At 40.4% G+C, this 22,444-nt stretch overlaps 1 long non-coding RNA gene across 2 annotated transcripts; it reads right to left on the bottom strand.

Moving 5' to 3' along the window:
• Positions 1-5,391: 5,391 nt before the first annotated feature.
• LOC132378126 (uncharacterized) lies at positions 5,392-13,984 on the bottom strand. 2 transcript variants are annotated; one of them, XR_009506894.1, is made up of 3 exons: positions 13,935-13,984; positions 9,685-9,851; positions 5,392-5,673 (listed from the first exon to the last, which is right to left on the bottom strand). It is a non-coding gene; the product is annotated as an uncharacterized LOC132378126 (long non-coding RNA). The 2 variants fall into 2 exon arrangements; XR_009506895.1 differs by lacking the exon at positions 13,935-13,984 and adding an exon at positions 11,827-11,953.
• Positions 13,985-22,444: the final 8,460 nt, after the last annotated feature.

The raw sequence follows: 22,444 nt of genomic DNA on the forward strand, positions 1-22,444 counted from the left end.
AAGACGTACAGAAGAGACATATCACGCATTGCAAATTTAAAATTAGTTGCAGCATTAAGGGATCAATGACAAGTCAACACCCTTCATTAACGTTGCATTACAAAACAGAAGGATGGAGCCTCCCCCCCAACTGAGGCAACACCCATTTCAGAGCTATTGTAGAGGGAGTGGGGTCCTTCCCAACTGCAGTGTATTTCTGAGTTAACGTGCAGTGCCTCGAATGCTACATGCTTGTGATCAGTCAATGGCATCCCACATTTTGTAGCTGACTGCAGTTCCTTAAAGTAGTTTATATTTTGGAATCTGTTATTCTGCGGCAAGGAGGAATGAAGTGCATTCTATTTATCTCGAATGAAGAATGGTTACCTTATTTGTTTCAGGTATCTCCAACTCCAGCTGGGAAGTAGTACAATACCTAACGGTTTGGCCTCACCGTGGCAAAAACCATATTTGTACGGTTCTGCAGCTGAGGTTATCGATGTAGTATTGATCAGATCTCAAATATTAAGAAATCATTCCAGAAGAGCACACGCCTCACAAATTAGTTCTGGCTGACATTCAAATCAGAGAATTATTCCCTAAAAGATGTGGTGTCCTTTCTCTGCCTCCTCTTTTCCTTTTGCCAACAGTTTGTTCTGCTCTGTTTGCCCACAGGCTTTTCCTGCCGCCCTGCTTCACTGCACGAGGATACCCACCAGAACACGTGTCCTGCAGAAAACTTCGAACTGTAAGCATTGAAATTGAGACTGGCTCAATCGCGTGGCACTGTCAGCAACATTGGAAAATGACAAATATATGGAAGACTTGTTAAAAACCAAATCTGACAGTACTTGACATGGGAATGTGGCCTTGCAGCAGAACACACCTGTCGCCGACACATGGTGAATTCTACAAATCCCAGTGTGGCATCTCTGGCAGCTGATCACCAACACATGCCTGGTGGAGTCATTGTTTTCTTAGACTGCTTGTTTGAAAAGGACATTAACTTTGCACATGTATATTTATTAGCAGTGGTTGATAATCATTGTTCCATTCCCAGAATCTTTTCTTTAAGCACTCCAGAAAGTAGTTGGTAAAATGAAATCACGAGGAAATCTGCAGATGCTGGAAATTCAAACAACACACACAAAACGCTGGTGGAACGCAGCAGGCCAGGCAGCGTCTATAGGAGGAAGTACAGTTGACGTTTCGGACCGAGACCTAGTCCTGACGAAGGCTCTCGGCCTGAAATATCGACTGTACTTCTTCCTATAGATACTGCCTGTCCTGCTGCGTATCTCCAGCATTTCGTGTGTGTTGCTGGTAAAATGATAGACACTGAAGGAACTTGCTGGCTGTGAAAACTGTTTCATCAAAACTGTATTTTTTATGGATTAAACTACTCACTATTTTCACTGTTTTAACAAATCTCGAATATTTTGTGACATAGCCTCAGAAGTACTAATTAAACTTAGAATCAGATACAAGAAGGTTCCGGACCGATCCCTCCTAATCATGACATGAAGACACTGTGCCAAGGGACAGTGAACGATATCATTCAATTAAAGAACATACAATGGATCAAATACAGGCACCCAGGATACTGTATTTCCAGATTAGCAATCTAGAAAAATGAAGAGATTAGTGGAAAGAGATTACATGGTGACTACAGCAGACGAGTCAGGGGGGATGAACACAAACATATCATCATTTCATAGGCAGAGTATTGTATTACATCATCAGGCCCTGGAGAATGGGCTAGATACATTACAACTACATTGCAAGTAAATGCAATATCTGGCTGCTACAAGTTCTTTACAAGCAATGAGGAGTTGTGAGAAACTTTTAACATTACTGTATAAGACCCATCACTGTTAGTGGATTATTACCTGCAATTTTGCAGACTTGTGAAGGTAAGATGGCGGTGTGCTGGGACGTAGAGGCCTCTCTGGGTCCAAACAAAAGTGCAAAAGTCTTTTTTCACCACCGCGAGACACTGCTGGTTATCAAGAACATCAAGTACTGCAGGTCTGCCCCACTAGCGAGCAGGGGGCCAGCAGGGAAGCCCCTGGACCTGTTCCACACTGTGTTGCAGTCCGGTTCAGCCACCCAGGAAAGAAGGCACAGTCAGCGGTGGTGTGAGAAGGCAGTGCACGATTTAACGGAAGGTAAGAGTAATTGCCTTGGACGTTTTTGCTCTGTCACAGGACCTTGTTGGACAATTGTGATGTAGAATACTGGGAGTCCCATTCACGGGTACATTGGCCAGATCAATGGCGAGGGAGTTGTATGGCCTCAGCTTTGGCATGGACCAGGCCTCCTTTGTGCTTTGGAGTCACCTGTTGCAGCCACTACCAGTTGTCCTTGCAAATCAAGTGGCAGAAGCTCTGATTTACTCGGGAGTGGATAATAGAGGTAGGTTTCAGGTAAAGTAAGAAAGAGAAACAACAAAATGATAGTGAAGATAGAAAACTGGGTAATAATGACCAGAGTGTTTTGGGAAGAGACAGAGTTTACAAAGTAAGGGTATAAATGCCTATAATGGGACACTGGTACCAGACTAGGAGATTTTCCCAGATTATTAATTCTCCAATTTACCTTAATTCAGCTTTATTCTTAAAGTAACAAATTTTCCCTTGAATCACGTTTCCAGTGAGCACAGGAACTATAGCCCTGAAATGTAAGATGCCAAACTATCTGGGCTTCCATGTAACACAGTGATATATTGTGTGATATATTGTGATATAACATAAGTGATCTTCAATTGGAATCAGAGTGGGTGAAAATTGCAGGACAATACCACCAAAGGCTCAAATGGTTCTGTTTATTATCAGAGAATGTTACAGTATACAACTTGAAATACTTGGTCTTTGCAGACATCCATGAAAAACAGAACTCCTAAAGAATGAATGACAGAAAAACGTTAGAACCCCGAAGCTCCCTCTCCGGCATCCCCGCAAAAGTAGCAGCAAGCGTCAACCTCTCCCTTGCCCCACACCCATTTCAGCAAAAACTCGTTAGCGCCCACCATCCACCAAGCAATTGCAAAGAGAGGCCATGATCTGTAGTCAACAAAAACCACTGTTTACCCAACAGTTTGAGCTGCTACAGGCTCTCCCTCTCACTAACAAGGGACAGCATGATGTCACCCATTTCACAGCGAAAGGGGGTACTATCAGTTGTTGTTACGATATTACAGTCTGCCATGGTGCTTTTTATTAGCTATTGTTAAATTGGAGGGCTGCTGGGCAGTGCAACTTGAAGGGCTGGAAAGGCCTATTCCATGGTGTATCTCAATCAATGAATAAATATCTGCTAACTCTGCAAACTGTTCATGAATATAACACTTCTATTTTTAAATGTCCATTTATTTCTTTTATACTAAAGAGTGAATAAAGTAGCTAATGAGACAGCACACATTACAGCTCTACATAGTACACTGGCTACACAACTCATGCTATTATTATGCCCTCATGACTACCTTTGAAACCATACTGGGAACAAATCATAGCTCCCACCAACAGATACCATCCATCCATCCAATGCATGTGGTCATTATGGCTTACCTGGCCATTAACTGGATTATTGTCTTGCTTCCCTCTAGCAGTTGGGCAGATTCATGTTCCATGGGAGTAGGACTGTAGTAAAGCAGTATAACAGCGAGAGGACGAGGACAAGCAATGACCATCAGCAGGCTGCACAGCGGAAGAGACTGCTCACTGCGTGAGAGGAAGCAGGGATATGCTGAGGAGGCAATGCTTTGCGACCTTTTGCTGGGTTCAGTATCCCTTTTCCAGTATACTTCCCATCCTCAGATTAGCACAGAAAAGCTTGTCTGGCCTGTACTGAACGGATACTTCCTCCAGTTGTGTGCAAACTCACCTTCCTGGGAAAAGGGAAAAACTTCAGCACACGATGCACGTTGTGTTTGGGCAGTGTGGCTGCTAAGCTGAAATGGTTTGTAACAAGTGCAAGCTTCTGTTGACAGCCTAAATGAACAATTCTATTATAGCTCACCCTGATGGATTGACCAACAGCTGGATCCAACAACACACACACAGAATGCTGGTGGAACACAGCAGGCCAGGCAGCATCTACAGGGAGAAGCACTGTTGACGTTTCAGGCTGAAACCCTTTGTCAGGACTCAGTTGGATCCAACGTAGACATTCTTAAGTACAAGAGCCAAAGTAACTCAGCAATCAGTTTTCATTGCTGAAGAACAACCACACTCCAGATGCTCCCCTGCTTCTGCCGAGTCCATAGCCACCTGAACCATGTTCTAGTCGGAATTGGAATAGCAGTGTAGTCGAGGTGAATATGTGGCAAGAGCAGTGGGGCAGGAGGGAGGATTTCAGATTCCTGGGGCATTGGAACTGGCTCTGTGCGGGTGAGACCAGTACAAACCGCATGGTCTAAACCTGCCAGGACTGGGATCAATGTCTTAGGAGAATCGTTTGCTAGTGCTTTTGGGTTAAGCTAATATGGAAGGGGAATGGGAATCCAGTCAGAGACAGAGGGAAGCAATGTATAGACCAAAGCAAAAGTTAGTAAAGACAGAAGTCAGTGTAGAGTACAGAAAAGGCAAATACAAAGGACGCAAAGGTTACTAGATTCCAAAGGGAAAATGAATGCAAGAACACTTCATCTGAAATGCCTGTCGTATTTGAAGCAAGGTCAGTGAACTTGAGGCAGCACAAAGGGATATAATTCAGTGGCTATTACGAAACATGGTTGCAGGCTGGAGGTGATAGGGATATGGAATCAGGTAATATGGAAGGCTAGACAGGGAGGTGAAACAGGTGGGGTAGCACTTTTAGGGATGAGATCAGGCCGATAGCTAGAGCCAATATGAGATCTATAGAATGGAATGTTTTGTCCATTTGGGTGGAGATTAGGAATAGTAGTGAGAGTTGTCTATAGGCCAGCAAATAATATCATTACAGTGGCCCAGGCGATAAACCGAGAAGCATACGATGCATGGAAGAATGGAATAGCAGAGTTGTCATGGGGAACTTTATCTTGCATATTTATTGAGTGAATGAAGTTCAGCGAGGCAGTCTTGAGGAGGACTTCATAGAAAGCATCCATGATGGCATTTTTGAACGGCGTGTTAGTGAACTTACAAGGGAAATTACTCTGTAATGTAGTCTTGTGCAATACGACAGGTAAAATTAATTATCTTGTAGGTAGTGATCCTCTTAGAAAGAGAGATCACAGTATGACTGAATTTCTTATTCAAATGGTGCAATAGTTTGATCCGAAACCAGTTTATTATGCCTAAACCAAGGAAGATGACAATGAGATGAGGGAGGAGCTGGCTAGCATAGACTGGTAACACAGATTACATGGTGGGACAGTTAAGGAACAGTGGAAGATTTTCAAAAGTCAAGTCAAGTCAAGTCACTTTTTATTGTCATTTCGACCTTAACTGCTGGTACAGTACACAGTAAAAACGAGACAATGTTTTTCAGGACCATGATTTATCATAGTACTCTACAAACATACTTAATTACTTACTGTCCCTTACGCCACTGGCATTTAGGGCAGTAATGAAGGTCCTCCATCTCTGGTGGTGTTCAGGGCTTCCTTCACTGTGTCAGTAGCTTCCTCAGAATCCGAATCAGGTTTATTATCATCGGCATGTGATGTGAAATTTGTTATCTTAGCAGCCGCATTTCAATGCAATATATGATCTAGCAGAGAGAGAGAAAAAAATAATAAATAAAATAAAACTTCATAATAAATAAACAAGTAAATCAATTACTTATATTGAATGGATTATTAAAAATGTGCAAAGACAGAAATACTGTATATTAAAAAAAGTGAAGTAGTGTCCAAAGCTTCAAAGTCAGATTTAGGAATTGGATGGTAAAGGGAAAGAAGCTGGTCCTGAATCACTGAGTCTGTGCCTTCAGGCTTCTGTATCTCCTACCTGATGGTAACAGTGAGAAAAGGGCTTGCCCTGGGTGCTGGAGGTCTTTAATAATGGACGCTACCTTTCTGAGGCACCGCTCCCTAAAGATGTCCTGGGTACTTTGTAGGCTAGTACCCAAGATGGAGCTGACTAGGTTAACAACCTTCTGCAGCTTCTTTCGGTCCTGTGCAGTAGCCCCTCCATACCAGACTGTCGAAATGCTCTCCACGGTACAACTATAGAAGTTTTGAGTGTATTTGTTGACACTTGGTTTTCACTACTGTCAGGAATACAAGTCCCAGATAGTGACTCGGGAACAGTGTCACACTCAGACGTAGAAGGATTCTTCATTGCTGTTTCCTTAACAATTTTGTTTTACCAGTCAGGGTTGTTAGCCTTGAGCAGAACCCCTGAACCTGGAGGACCAGCGGACCACTCTTAGTGTGCCCTCTATCCTTTGACCTGTCTAACATGGGTGACCCTACCAAGAGCCAAAGCATAAAGTCCCGCCTCCAGCCGATATAGCCCTCTGGATCATTGAGGCACACAAGCCTCCATACCACGACAAGATTCTGGCCCTTTTGCAGGTCAACAAAAATATATCCCAGTTAAAAGCAAGGAGAGCGATGATGTGGAGAGCCAGACTCGCATAACTAAACAAATAGAGAAAGGCATAAAACTAAAAGCTCAAGCATACCACATTGCCAAGAGTAGTGGGGAACTGGAAGATTGGGAATACCTTAAAAACAACAAAGAACCTCTAAGCAAGCAATAAGGGAAGATACATTATGAAAAGTAAACTAGCATGAAATATAAAAACAGAGACTACAATTCATTATAATTATATAAAGCCAAAAAGGGTAGCTAAAGTTAATGTAATTCCCTTGAAAGACAAGAAGGGTGAATTAATCTTGGTAATGAGGAAATGGCTGAGGCTTCGGATGACTACTTTGTCAGCTTCAAGTACGAGGACATGTCTAACATGCCAAAGAGAGATGTTACGGATGTGATGGAGGTGAGTACCTTTATATAATCACCCTCACTAAAGAGGTAGTGATGAGGAAGCTATTGGGCCTAAAGGTAGATGAGTCCCTGGTCCTGATGGGATGCACCCCAGGGCACAAAAATAAATGCTGGAACTTATGCCAGACATGTTAGTGATAATTTACCAAAACTGTCCGAACACTGACCAGGTCTATTAAAAATAATATAGGTAAAAAGCAGGTAGAAGGGGAAACGTTTGAAACTAACATTCGTTGTCGTCGAGGCTTTCCCTTGAGGTTGAGGGTGAAGGTCTTCATTCTGTTGATCTATCACAGAGCGAAGATGCCTGTGCATGTATTTGTTTAACGTGTACTTGATGTTGCACTCCAAGAAGCACATGATACTTCACAAACCAACCGATTCCAATGGCATGGAAACCATGACGATTGGAGCTGATGGATTTGTTGCAGCCTTCATTTGCCATCACAGCCATTGAATTTGAAGTAACTTCGTCCGCCTGTTTCACTGTTGAGGTCTTGGTTGGATTGTTCTTTGTCGGGGACCTCACCCTCGACCTTACCGCCATGGGTGACCCTACCAGGAGCTTAGCTCCAGACGGCATCGCTCTCGGGATCTCAGGACCACACAAGCTTCTCCACCATGACAAGGTTAAGAATAAAGTAACGAGACTGAAATAGTTCTATCAGGCAGCCACAGCATAGATTCATGAAGTGCAGGTCCTGCTTGACAAACTCATTGGAGTTCTTTGAGTGCAATGAATGGAGGGGAACAAGTGGATGTTGTATACTTGGATTTCCAGAAGGCGTTCGATAAGGAGCCATATAGACTCAATGGGCCAGGTGGCCTACTTCTGCTGCTATTTCTTATCTTCATGTAACTAGCCAACAACACATCAATAAATATTTTTGCTGTGTTAACTTAATCCCATTGATTTGACATCATAGCTTGCTTGCTACACCCGCATGAGAGATAAGACTCAATATCATTTATCCTGGGACTGGTGGTCGCAAAAATACTGGTAGATCAGCCAGCACCATTCCTAATTACAATGCTCCTCCACTTGTGTGGACTGACCCCGTATGTTACTTGGCCACTGCTGATGTGCTCAGCTGATATACTTTGAGTACTTGCTGAAGATGGGCGTTGAAAATGATTAAACTTAGCAGGCAGCATGACGTTGGCATGTTGCCTGACTTGCAATCAATCTGCTAAGGCTAATCATGTATTGCTATCCTCCTTGCTGTTTCTGCGATGATCTATTTTACATTTTATTCCTCACCAGGACCATGAAGTTGTAGAATTATACTCTGCAGAAGAGTCCATTCCAGCCACTGAGTCAGAATCTACTGCTCTTGGATCTGCTTAGCAAAGATTTTCCTGAGTATTGATCCCAGAAGAGTTATTCCATCTGGTTTCATCATCCCTTCAGACAATGCATAAAATATAATAACATACAGTGAAAAAAAATGTTCAGCCCTACCAGTTTTGGACTAAGAACCAGGGCTTGTGGGCAGAGCCCTTATGTCGGAAAGAATGCAGTGCTAACACGTTATACACAGGACTTCATTGGAAAATTCCCAGTGATTGTGCCTGGCCTTAAATTCATTTTAAAAAATAATTTCAAGTTGGGAAATAGAGAGAAGTTCAGCTTTCTATTAGTCTATACCTTTTTCTACAACTGCGTTCACTGTAGATGAACTAAAAAGTGTTTTGAGAGCGATATTAGCAATACTGTCGGAATTACCGGCACTTCTCCGTGTAAGTGCCAGGAACTTCAAGATATCTCCACATGTAAAGGATATACTAATGGTGAAATTGGTAATAGCTGTTCACTGGCAATTCTTCAGGCTACCGTACAGTGCAAATGTCTTAGGCACATAAATATCACTAGGGTGCCTAAGACCTTTGCACAGTACTGTATTTGTCAACGTGGAGCAGAGAGCGAGTTTATAAATCTGGTGGGAGCAAAGGATGCTGGGAAGAATGAGGGTGGAGCACCTTGGTTGGGGGGGGTGGTGGGTGTGAGTCAACTGGCAGAGGAAGTGTGCCAGGGCAGGGGATTGGCACGGGTGCAGACATACTCAGGCCTGAGATACCAGGCAATGTAATTTGATTCCAAACAATTGTCTTATTGAGCATTACAGAGTGTTTCTCTGATGCTTTCCACTCCCTCCCCTCTTCCTTTCCATTTCACAACCAGGTTCCCCTCTCCCTGCCACCTTCCCACTCTCAGTCCCAAATAAAAAGACCCAAATTAGAATCAGGTTTAACATCACATCTGTCATGAAATTTGTTTTTTTGGCAGCAGTACAATGCAATACATAAAATTACCACTGTATTGTGCGAAAGTCTTAGTCACCCTAGCTATATATATATATATATATATGTGATTAAGACTTCTGCTCAATACTGTACATTTCTCTGCTGGATCCAACAACAGAATGTAAAGTTAAGACAACTCCCCAAGACTTGCACTGGGAAATCCACTCCAATGATCTCGGTCTGGTTGATATGAATTAAACAGAAACTAATAACCATCAAAGATTAGGAATTGGTATTTCTTGATTTTTCAAGTTCATTTATTTTTTAAAGATCTGTCCAAATTATCTTAAAATGAACCGTTTCGTGTTTTTTTTTTGCACCTTAGGAATATGTTTGGACTGCTTTCAAATATCAGAAACATTCGAAGTGGTTACAGTTGTTGGTTTTGAAAGCACACTAATCGGTGCTTAGCTGCCTGATGTTTGCTTGCAGTAGGTTTTTTTAGGGTGCTCTCTTCCCTCACCTTCGACATGATAGGATTCGTGAACTGATCTGACAATTGTGGCTGAAAGCAGGACTCTTTCACCCTTTGTTCATCCAAAGCAAACGCCGACTGTTGGTGTGGTGGCATCCGCACCGGACTTCGAGGCGAGTGGTCCTGGTTTGAATCTGGCACACTTTCCATCTGTGCTGGGTTGGTAAAATAAAACAGACAAAAATGCTAAAGAAGTGGCAAGGTCGCTGCCCAATGAGCCACAGGGTGCGGAAAGGTTCAACAACTCAGAGTAAGTAAAGTTATTTTCATAGGTCGGTGGTAAATGTGGGTGTGTGACCTCTCACTACAAATTATATGATGCAATTTTAGGTTGCAGTGTTAATATGCAGGAGAAGCCTTATTATGACAGCCTGTACCAAACCTTTGGATATTGCTCAGACATATTGAGAGCTTAGCAAAATTTTGAAGTGAAATTTGCATGCACAGGATATATCCACGTTAAGACAGAGAAAACATATTCTGGATGCATAGTGGTTTGTTATAAATTCTGCAGATTATCAATTGGTTTATAAAATTCAGATCATCCAATTAGGTAATTAATTATCCAAATTAGTCAATTATCCAATTAATTCTCTGCTTTGATGGTGACAAACTGTACCATGAAACAGTTTCTAATTGAACTTTCAGTGCACCACTCTATTGAAATTTTGATGCAGATATCTTTTATTGTTAACGAGCTGTGAGGATTTAATTTAAACTAGAACTCTGTTTTGATGCATCATCAAATCGAAGTACAGTGTAATTATTTCATAAGTGATTTCAGTGGACTGCATTGAACTGAAAGCTTAATGAAAATAGCTTTTACTGTTAATTAAATATGACAGTTTGATTTAAACTCACTGCTCTGATTACATCACTGTATTTTGTTGAAATACTTTGACAATATTACTTCACTTCACTAATTTCTATTTAATAATTTTATATATGGGATGTCAATGATGAAGCCAGCATTTATTGCCCATCCCTAAATGCCCTTGAAAGTGTGATGAGCCATCTTCTTGAACCATTGAAGTTTTCTTCTCTCTAGTCTGCACGGCCTCTTCTTCCGGCTGGAGTTTCACATTCCACCTTCAACACACCTTCCTCCATAATTTCCAACATGTCCAATGTTATTCACCATATAACACTTCTCTCCCTCATCTCCACTTTCATCATTGTAAAGAGACCATTCCCTGTGAAATGATCTGGTCCCAACTCCACAGACAATCTCATCCCCTTTCATGGCCCCTTTACCTGCAAATGCAAGACTTGCCACACCTCTCCTTTTATAGAACATAAACATAGACCATTACAGCACAGCCCCTTCAGCCCATGATGTTGTGCCACCTTTTAACCTACTCTAAGATCAACCTAACCCTTCCAATCCACAGAGTCATCTATTTTCTATCATCTCCTTCTACCTGCACCTCCCAAGTTATTCAGAAGTTTTCCACCATTATTGCTACTTGCGTCATTGAGCCTCACCTGATCTCCAGCTTATCACAATTTCATTTTCTTCCTGCACTCTTCCCCTTTTCTCTGCAGCTTAAAACTTGTTTTGTATCTAATTTATTTTCCTGCTTCTGATGTGAAACTGTCTGTCAAGTTCAAGTTCAACATAACTGTCATTCAACCATATTCATGCATACTACCAAACAAAATACCATTTCTCCAGACCAAAGTACAGAACACAATACATATAACTCAAATACAATAAGGTAATATCAGAACAAATTAATTAACAAACTGTCTGAAAGTGGTCATGTTTCATTCACTGTAGATGCTGCATGACCCATGGAATATTTCCAGTATATTAGTGCACATCTCACTTCTGACCTGATGATGGAATTAAAGCCATTGATGAAACACTCAGAGGTAGGCCTAGGACTGCCTTAAGTACTCCTGCAGTGCTGTCCTGGAGCTGGGGTGAGTGCTCTCTAACACACAATCATTTTCCTTCATGCAAGGTGGAAGTTCATCCACTCAAATGCTCTTCCTTCAGGCCACACCTGGTCAAATGCCGACCTGATTTAAAATTAAGCTGCTTTCACTAGAGATTTTCAGTAGTGCTTCCTGGGTATACCCAAAAATTGGGGCTGAACTACCTGTCTCCGGGTTACAAACACTCACCTTGTGGGCAGCCCATAAATACATCAAAGTTTTGGAAGACCAGTGGAAATGAGAATTGGGCAAAGAACATAAACTGCTGGGGGAACACAGCCGTACTTCCACAACTAGTCCTGGTGAAGCATTCCAGTCACCTACACAAGAGACAAGTTTTTGTTTGCACTCTGTTCAAAAATCTCGCCTCTTGGGTCACATGCATAATCTCCCCACCCCCACTCAAACTTGAAAGCATATCCTCTCATGTTTGAGATTTCCAGCTTGGAGAAAAGCTTCTGAGTCTCTACTCGCTCTCTGACTTTCATAATTTTATTAACCTTCCATCATGTCTCCCCTCAGGAAGCATCCTGGTAAACCTCTTCTACACCTTTTCCACAGTCTTCACATCCTTCTTGTAAGGGGTAGAGCAGAAATACAAACTATTGTACTACAAATACCGTCTGTGGTCTGATTAAATCGTTATGCAGCAGTAACGTGACTTCTTAGTCATATACTCAACATCCCTACCTATGAAGGCAAACAACCCATACATATTCTTTACCACCTTATCCTCTTGTGTAGACACGGACAATGGACTTGGACCCCAAGATCCCTCTGTACCTCATTCTATTAAGGGGTCTAACATTAACTGTATAATTTTTCATTTCACTTGACCTTCCAAAGTGTAACACCTTATACTTGCCTGGATTAAACAGAATCTTAATGTGTCCTAAAAGAGGGATTCTTACCAAACTGGCCAAAAGAACTTTATATCAGACAGTTATTACTTGAATGTGCATGGAATTTTCTAGGGCTTTATGGTTTAAGTTATGCAGAAAGATGGATAGAATTGAATCATTTTCATTGGGGAGAAATGAAAATAGATGTGCCCACTTCTCTGACCAGCTCTATAACTGATTTATATCACTCTGTATTCTTTGATTCACTGGCCACAACTCACTCTCCAGTAATCTTGGTATCAGTCATAAAGTTGCTATTCCACCCATCTACATTTTAATCTCTATCATTAATATCTATCACAAACAATCAAGGTCCCGGCATCAATCTTTGAGGAACATCACTGGTCACGGAGTTCCAGCCAGAGTTTATCATGTTTATCTTCCTCCTTAAACTGATTATTTATTCTGCCCTTTGCACATTCATTCTTTATTGTTTTGCTTGAAGTGTGTTCCTGCCTATCTTTAGGGTGTGTAAAAGCTTTTCATGTACCAGGATGTTTTTTTTTGGTATCAGGTTTCTCATTCTAAGATCAGAATCCATGACAATTTGCCAATATTCACTTTATCTGTGACTTGCAATATTTTACAGACATGAATCACATTGCCTCTATTATTTCTCCCCAATGAAAATACCTTCCCTTCTGTGCATCTTTCTTTATAACTTAAACTGAAAACCCTGGAAAATTCCATGCACACACAAATGGCAACTATCTTATAAGATGTATTTTTAGCTGTTTTGGCAATTCCTCTTATGGGGCACATCAAGACTGATTCAAAGTACTGAAGAAAGAGAGAAATTTCTGTATTCAGGGCATTAGGTGATCCTACTTTTAAATTTCACACATGCGCTCATAATGCATTAAGATTGTACCTTTTCTTTTAAAATAGGGCTTAGAAAATTTCTACCGGGAATGAAGGAAGGTGGACAGGCGAGGCTTGTTTTAGTTCAAGTTTAGAAGAATAAGAAGTGGATTGACTGAAAAGTACAATGGGTATTGACAGTGTGAATATGGTGTGATGCATATTCGTTGTTCTGGACCAAGGAGTCTTTTTGCCTAGCTTACTTAGCTTACTCACACACAGCTGACCCTTCCTGGGATCAGAAAGTTGTTTTTGAGTGAGTTAAACTCCTAACCAATATTCCTTGCTCAGCTTCTTGTTATAAACACAAACCAGTTCTGAATGTAAATTGCAAGCAATAATCGTAATGTGCGAGCAGGTTTTGCAGGGTTTGCTGAGTGCGACAGAAAACACTAACTACAAATAAGCATATTAATCATTTATTTACCAACAGTGAAAAAATTGAACCAAACATTGAAGTTCGTCCAAGTTACACAAACTACAAAACTAAATATTCAACATCCAGATACAGCTAAAAGCATGCGCGGAACATACCCTCCCAGTGGTTCTGTGTAGCATGCACTGGGGACAAAGGAAAGAGAGAGAGCAAACTTCTCACACCTATTACTCTTAAATCTCTAAGGTGCCCTGAACCAGAAATTGGTGCCTTGGTGCACCAGCCAACCAATGGGAAAGGGCAGCTGTAGTTTTTCAATTGACCAATCAACGGCTGACACAGCAGAAACGGTTTTCAACTAGCAAATAAGGCACACCCCCAGACCACTATAAGCAGTCTGAAATTAAAAGGATAGCTTTGCAAACAAACAGCACTGTCTATAAAACATAGGCTTCTCGGCATCAGCACAGGGTTGGCTGCTTTGTGAGAGTGAGTGTTCGGCACTGACTAGAAGGGCCGAGATGGCCTGTTTCCGTGCTGTAATTGTTATATGGTTATATGTCTTTGAAGTGCAGTGTAAAACGATGAGTTTATGTTAATTGGGTCTGGATTAAACCTGACAACACTGGCAAAGTTAGTTAGTTCAAGGAAGCTTGCAGACCAGACAGATATCATCATTTAGAACAAAAAATTGTTGCTCAATCAATAGCTGGTTTTGTGTACTCTGAAAGTCAGCTCTCACAGTGCTAATTTTGGGTGCCTAAGGTCTCTGCCGCCAAATCTTTTAGGTCATATGTGTGAGTTTTCCAACAAAGGTATCCAAGAGAATATCACATGTGTGAAGTCACCAAGTAGGTAAAAAAAAGTATAAATGTAAGGGAACAGTCAGGCTTGTTAGGAATGTTCAAGGAATAATTAGAGGAATGACAGAAAGATGGGGTGACTACAATCCATTCTTCTGCCTTTGATTTCTGTTATGGATGACTCTTTCATCTGCAACTCACCGGTATGTCATTTTAGCCTATAGGAATAGTACCTGTGGTTTGAGTGGCGGGTTGGAGATATGTCTCTACCAAAGGAGGTGAGAAGTGCTCCTTCCCTCCGCTAGCCTGCAGGTCACCCTTGGGCACAGTGTAGCACCTGCTTAGCCCCCGATCAGGGTCACATGAAACCATGGGATCTGGTAGTGGATGATTGTTATGAGCAGTCAGTGCATATCACAAGTACTTGTTATGTGACCTCTGACATCAGGCAGACAATATCTGAAGAGGATTGAGAATGGCTGCGGTCAGCCATCTCTGAAGACAGTACCCAGAAGAAGGCAATGGCAAATCACTTTCGTAGAACAATTTGCCAAGGACATTCATGGTCACGGAAAGACCATAATCGCCCTTGTCATATGACACAGCACATAACGAATAAACCTGTGCTTTAGAAATCACTTGTAATTTGGAAATCCTCTGTGTGAGTTTTAAATGTGTTTTAAAAATTATTCCAAATTTAAACATGTATCAATAAAAATAAACAAATGGTTGTTTTAACAACTTGGCGAACTGGAAGTATCTCCTCGTTGGTGGGGTGGGGAGGGGGTTTCTGGCAGTTAAACCTACTGTGGAGGATAAACAGGGAAGTAAGCTAGCCTTTGAAGACTAGGTGGCTACAGTATAACTGCCGTTAAGTGAGGGTATCCTTAGCTATCTACATCAGATAGGATTAAGATCTTCGTTTGAGTTTAGAACTTCATGGACAGCAATCTCATACAGTCAGAGTGGGCAGAACATTTTCTACTTTGTCAGAATTTAGAACTGGGCACCACTGTTTAAGACAGCTAAGATGGAGAAAAAGTTACTTTTTTAATCTAAGGAGTTTAGAGTCTTTGACAGTCTCTTCCGTCAAACAAGTAGTGAGGTAGTGTTCGTGGGTTGAACATTGAATGTGTGCCTTCAGGCTCCTGCTGGTTGCAATGAGAAGAGGGCATGTCCTATGGGATGAGGGTCCTTAATGATGGATGTCACCTTTTTGAGGCATCTCCCCTTGAAGCTGTCCTGGAGGCTAGTAGCCATGTTGAAACTGAAGCTCAGTTTACAACTTTCTGCAGCCTGTTTTGATCCTGTGCGGTGCCACCCACCTCCTCCCCCACACTCCGTGGTGATGCAGCTAAATCAGATGCTCTCCATGATACATCTGTAGAAATTTGTGAGTGTCTTTGGTGACACTCCAGATCTCCTCAGACTCCTAATGAAATATTGTTCCTGTCGTATCTTCTTTGTAAGTTGGGCCCAGGATAGATCCTCAGTGATGTTGAAACCTAGAAACTTGAAATTGCTCACCCTTTCCATTTGTGATCCCTCTATGAGGATTGGAGTGTGTTCCCTCATCTTACCCTTTCTGAAGTCCATAATTAATTCTTTGGTGCGACGTCGAGTGGAAAGTTACTGCTGCAACACCATTCAACTATCCGACATATCTCACTCCTGTACACCTTCTCATCACCATCTGAAATTCTGCCAACAATAGTTGTGTGACCAATACATTTATAAATGGTATTTGAAGGCCAAGTGAAGAGCCAATGAGATTGCATCCACTATTGTGGTGATAGGCAAATCTCAATGGGTCCAGGTTCTTGCTGAGACAGGAGTTGATTCAAGCTATAACCAACTTCTCAAAGCATTTCACAAGCAGAGACGTGAATGCTACTGGATGACAGTTGTTAAGGCAGCTTACCCTGCTCTTCTTGGGCACTGGTATGATTGCTGCCTTTTTGAAGCAGGTGGGAATTTCTGATTGTAGCAACGAGAGATTAAAAATGCCTTTGAACACACCTGCCAGCTGGTTGGCACAGGATTTCAGAACCCAAATAGGTACTCTATCAGGACCTGTTGCCTTGCGAGGGTTCACCCTCTTGAAAGATGTTCTGATGTCAGATAGAGATCACAGAGTCACCACATGCTGCAGGGATTCTCATATTCTCCGTTTCCAAGCGTGCATAAAAGGCATTGAGCTCACCTGGGAGTGAAGCATCACTGCCACTTATGATGTTAGGTTAATTTAAATGAGACCTGAGAAGTAGCATCTTTACACAAAGGGTAGTGAGGACTTGGAATGAGCTGCCAGAGGAAGTGGTTAAGGTGAGTACAACAGCAATATTTATGAGGTATTTGGATCGTTGCATGGACAGGAGAGGTTTGGAAGGTTATGGGCTGAATATGGACAATTGGGATTAACAGAGATGATGCTGTGGTTGGCAGCAATTAGTTGGGCCATGGGGCCTGTTCCTATTCTATGTTACTTTATTAAAGACTTTTAGCTGACGAATGAATCTTCACATTGCTTTACTGCTTAAACCAGTTATGACTCTCCTATTTTCTTATGCACTGCCTTGCAACTACCTGTGTTACATTCCACTTAAGATTAATAGTATACTGAGCTAAACTGCACAAGAAGGGCTGTGAGTGGGACAAATCACATGCATGTACATTGAAATAGTTATCTTCACAGAAAGAACATTAATTCCCTTTACATTGGATTACTATCCAGTAGGAGCACCTTAACAGAAATCTGTCATTAAAAATATTAGCAATCTTCACAGCATGGATTTCAGCTTCCCAGTGTAATTTCCATCAGGCATTAACTCTAGGATATTCCCGACATTTAGTAACAGAGAATTCAACTAATAGTCCGTGGACCGTAAAGCAGGAAGAAAAAAATTGCTCTAAGTTTTAAATTCTTAAACACTTTAACTAAAGTGAACTGAAAAGAGGTTCATGCATGCAGGATAAAGATAGAATATAAATTACTACAACTTTTTAAAAGCCCAAGGAATTTTGTAGTAATTATTCTGAAGGGCTTGGTCTTCACTCATTGGAGGGCTTAGTATATCTAACCAAAACTCAGTTACTGCTCGTTCAACATCTTCAATAGTTTGAGAATGAAAACTAGTGAAGTTCTTGTCAAATCACTAAATGCTAAAAGATTCTACCTAGCAAGGCTAGAATTGAAGCCCTATGTTGAAATACATTATCAGTGACAGCAAATTCAACCACACACATCAGAAGACTCTTATCTTCCGAACAGACAGCAAATGCAAACAATTTTGCTATTCACATAACTGCAAAGTTCAGGCCCTGATCCAATGCACAACGTGCTGTAGACTGAAGCATTTTTAGTCTATTCATGGTATTGGCAGACATATGTTTCAAGTCTTGCTCAATACTTAGATTTGTCAGGGAAAGGATATGTTATGTTAACGATATCCAACAGGTTATAATCCTTATATAATTTAAAACTGCTTGCTAGGACTACTACAGGGACTGAGAAGGCTTCATGGGGGGAAAAAAGCTAGTAATTGCTATTTATTATGTATTTGTGGTAGAAAGTTATTTCATTGCTGTGAATGAAATCCAGTTAGCAGTAAAGTGCAGAGTGGTCAGATTGCAAGCTGCAGGTACAGTTCAGTTGGAGCAATTTTATGGGATTTCTAAATGTTCAGTAGAACTGTTCCCTCCACTGGAATCCTATTTAAAGTATAGACTGTTCTGTTGCAACTCCAGGCACCCCAAAAATATCCTTGTTTCCTTGCCTATGATTTGCTTGCTGATTTGCCTAGGTTGCAACTTGATGGATTAGAGTTTGGAAATGACTGTTAGCACGTTATCTGATTCATAGATTAATCATCAATCAAATCACCAACAACTATTCACAATTTCTACCTTTACCAAAATTAATGGATATATTGATATAATTTTAATTCAAGGCTGGTGAATATCTACTGTGGATAGTTCAGCGATGCTATGGTAGAGAATAAGAATGAAATAGAGGAAGAAGCAAGGTTTGAAAAGTGATTGTTATAACACTTTGATTAACTAAAATCAAAGTGTTATGAATGATAACATGAAAAAAAAAGAAAAAAAATGCAGAGCTGAATGCGAGGCAATAAGCCCAAGGGACTTGCTCTGTCATTCTTTATCCTGTTTTGGATATATTTCTCCATGCATTTTTTTAAGCCAAAGCTCATATAATTCTACAACCTAATCTATTCTCTCTGAACATACAAACTGAACTGATATTCATTACAGGGGATATTAATTTAATTCCAGTACCAGCATTATCAATTCTTACACTTCCTTACTTTTTACTAAGCATGGCAAATCTAACACCATTTAAAATGTTCAAGTTTATACAGAAGAACTGGACTGAAGCTAGATGTGCAGCATCATCCTTTGTTCCAATTCCCTTTTTCTATAATTTGGAACCGACAGGAAGTTTGAAACTAGACTAATAATATTGTGACATCCAGGCTTTTTTTTAATGGTTGCTTGTAGTTTTAAATATGTTGAAAAGCTTGTTGAATTAACTGAGATGAATTATAGCCCTTTATGGCTTGGACTACTCAGATGCTTTTTTTTGTAGATACGTGACCTTTTGTACCCTAATGTTTTTGTGCACTCTGCATAGCAATATGGATCATTAAATCTGCATGTTAATGAAAGAGCAAGCACTTTGTCCGCAGTTATTCTATTTTATACATATTTATTACAAAAAGCACTACTGAAGAAATGACAATTTCATTGAATGGTGTTTTCAGTAATAAATATATATAAATAAGAAATAACAATTATTTTTTGATCCATGAGTAAAACTGGATACTTCCAATCAAGTAGGAATGAGCTTCTAAGCATAGTATTTTCTTCATATGCTCATCAGACAGATAATTCAGAAAATTCTGATTTTTGTAAACAGCAGTGAATCAAGCTGTCAGTGAAAGAATCATTGAAATTTTTACTAGTTGTTTCTTGATGTAATCACCGTCAGTCTGAAAGATAAGTCTGAAAGTATTGAACTTTCATACTTTAACCTGCAATTTAATTTTCAAACTTTTCTTCTTACTCCATGGGGACTACCGGTAAATGAAACTTCCTGGTATCAACTGTTTGCAGAGAAAAATCAGAATTGTGTCAGTTATTTGCAAATGCCCTAAGAATCTAAAGTCCTTTATCCTAATCCTGGGAAATATAAACCACTGGCTAAGCATAACTTGTGCAATTCTAGTGAATATAAATGGATTATTTGGTCTGTTGACTGTGACATCTGTTGAGCATTGCATAGTTTGTAATACATAACATTTCCATATTGTACTTAATTACTTTGGAGTGAATAGCCACAAGTAAAGTCTAGGAAGTGGCAGAAAAGCGTGTGAGAAATTCTGTTCTATCAGAGATTCAAACGTGAATTTAATAATATGAACAATGAAGCAAATGATATATGTTAAAACAAATACATAGACCTTGAATCTATTTATGAGCCAATGTAGGCAAATTTCCTGACCACAATGCATGAAGTTTACTGCACAGCCAATCAGCGATGAGATTTCCTCCCTACATCACAACTGAGTTTCTGATATGATGACGAATCAGCTGAATGAAAAGTATATAAAGGGTAAGCATTCAGAGAACACACCACAATGAACCGTGAACTGACGATGTCTCCTTGGTTGGTGACAGAATATTTGCACGTAAATTGCCAAGAACGGAGAATTACTCAACCCAGCCAATATATCTTAATCCATGCAGCAATTCACTGTCAATATTTATATTTGTCCTCCTTTTAATGAAATGTTTTGTGTTAATATATATTCTTGGCAAAGATTTCCTAATGACTACAAAGAAACCTGCTCCCATTGAATCACTCTCTTTCTAATAAGCATAATCCGTACTAATTTATTTGCACCTAAATGTTTAATGTTTATGAAAATAATTTAAGAAGCTATTAGTAAGATTAATGCAATTTCGATAACCTTACCTGCAGTATGCAGTAAAGGACAGGTACATGAAAACTCACCAATACGTAGCTCCAGGTTGAGTCAAAAGCAGAAAGTATCTACATCTAAATCAGGGGTTCCCAACCTTCTTTGTGCTTGGACCACTGTCACTGACTGTGGACCCAAGATTTAGATTAGCAATTAGCACTCGCAACCTGAAACCTCCTGCATTAACACCATGCCAACTGCTTTGTTCCAGTATTTTAAAACTGATAGTCAATTGCTTGATCAAGGAGATTAGCAAACAGTCTGGCCTGAGTCTGTTCTCTTTTCCCTTCCTGGGCCTGAAAATGGTCTTCACTTCCCAAACATAACACTTACTAAATACAACCCTCTGAAGATGCATCAAGTACAAGCACCCATCCAGCAAGTGCTGGCTTCGAGCAGCCCTGCCTCTGCCTCCATGGAAGCACAGACCACAAATTTTATTCAATGTGAGCAGATTAGAGTATAGCTAATTAGAGTTTCCTGAGCAAGAGAACGCTATGTTTTGGGGTCTGATAGCTGGTGGGGATCAAATAGTGCATTAATCAGTGAAACACTCTCATTCAGGACCCAAAGAACAGATTAGAGCACATCCGCATGATACTGGGGTCACTGAGGATGCTGTATATAGCAAATTTCCAAACCTGACTCTCACATTATAAAAACAGGAAGTAAAGCTTGCTCAAGCTCACCATCCAAAGAAAGCCAGCAGACACGAGACTAGGGCTATTTCAGATTCAGGATCTTCTGTGCTCCGTGAACAACCAGCCAAAACCTTGGCCTCCTGGTGTAACTTGGAAAGAACACTAGACTAGAGCTGTTGTGAATGATGTAAATTAGTAGCAGAGCAAGAATGTATTATGAATTCAGAGTGTGATTATTTACTCATTACAATTAATGTACTATAAAATAACCAACATTTAATGCTCAAGCTGTGCATTTTTAATTCATGGAGATGATTGAAGAAGAGTGGATTTCATTTCATGCTGACATTTGTTCAGATCATTAATATTGATGGAATCAGTTTGGGACAGACTGATGTGTTGCTCTGTGGAAGGAGGCTGTGAAAGAATATCACATAATTCACAAATGAATGACAGCAAGTAATGACAACCAAGGTATCCTGAAAGTATAAGCAAAAGAGTTCCCTGGGAGCAGCAGGCTTTCTTGCCCTTTTAAGACCTTGGATTTGTTGATACCCTGATTTTTTTGTTCAGCAAAATGAAGAATCATCTGGAGCCAATGACTTCTTTTTGTGGAGTCTCTAGTGATGGGTTGACATACTGGCAAAGGAGTCTGGGGAAAAAGTAATTCCAGAAAAAACAAAGAATCTTAAAATGTTTTAAGATAATGCCAAATTTCATTTTTTGTGATTTCCTCCCCCCCCCCCCCCCGTCACTAAATGTGCCAACAATGTTCGCAGAGTCGGAATCTTAGAACCTTTCTGATTGCTTGTTTCTAAATTGTCTCCAGCAGAGAGAATAAATCTCTAACAATAACAGGCACACTGTTTCCTTTCAAAAATTAACATTTCTTAAAATATTGGGAGAAGGCAAGAGAATGGGGTTGAGAGGGATAATAAATCTGCCATGGTGGAATGGCAGAGCAGACTCAATAAGCAGAATGCTCAGATTCTGTTCTTATGTCTTCTGGACTAATTCCAAATGTGATCTAAAACAAATAATGTGGAAAAAACCAAGTTAAATAATCAATACTATAAATAAATATGATCCAAAATACATCCTAGAAGTGCTTTATTTTGGCAGCACTTTGATTAAAAGGTTTTCTAACTGGTCTAAGGGGACATCAGATGCTTCCTCATTTTGATCTGATGCAGTAAATACTTCCTCTATCTCCCATGGATCT

The sequence above is a fragment of the Hypanus sabinus genome, chromosome 19 (assembly GCF_030144855.1).
Source record: "Hypanus sabinus isolate sHypSab1 chromosome 19, sHypSab1.hap1, whole genome shotgun sequence".
NCBI lineage: Eukaryota > Metazoa > Chordata > Chondrichthyes > Myliobatiformes > Dasyatidae > Hypanus > Hypanus sabinus.